The sequence below is a fragment of the Ranitomeya variabilis genome, chromosome 5 (genome assembly GCF_051348905.1).
Source record: "Ranitomeya variabilis isolate aRanVar5 chromosome 5, aRanVar5.hap1, whole genome shotgun sequence".
NCBI lineage: Eukaryota > Metazoa > Chordata > Amphibia > Anura > Dendrobatidae > Ranitomeya > Ranitomeya variabilis.
The window spans coordinates 51,143,223-51,143,428 of record NC_135236.1 but is presented as its reverse complement, the minus strand read 5'-3'; positions in this window follow the sequence as shown (position 1 = coordinate 51,143,428).

The following is a 206-nucleotide window of genomic DNA, read 5'->3' as shown; positions in this document are numbered from 1 at the left end:
AGGGAGACCAGTACATAGGGAGGGGGGTTTCCTTCTCTCCTTGGTCAGAGGAAGTCTGGGTCTATAGATAAGAGACAGGGGTCCGGTCTGTCCAGACTGATAAGAACGATCCTTCAAATCCCTCCCTCCATTCCATAACAACTGAGGAACATTTTCTATATGTGTTGTATTTGTGTTTTCACTTTTTTTTTTGCAAAGGTTGTTAT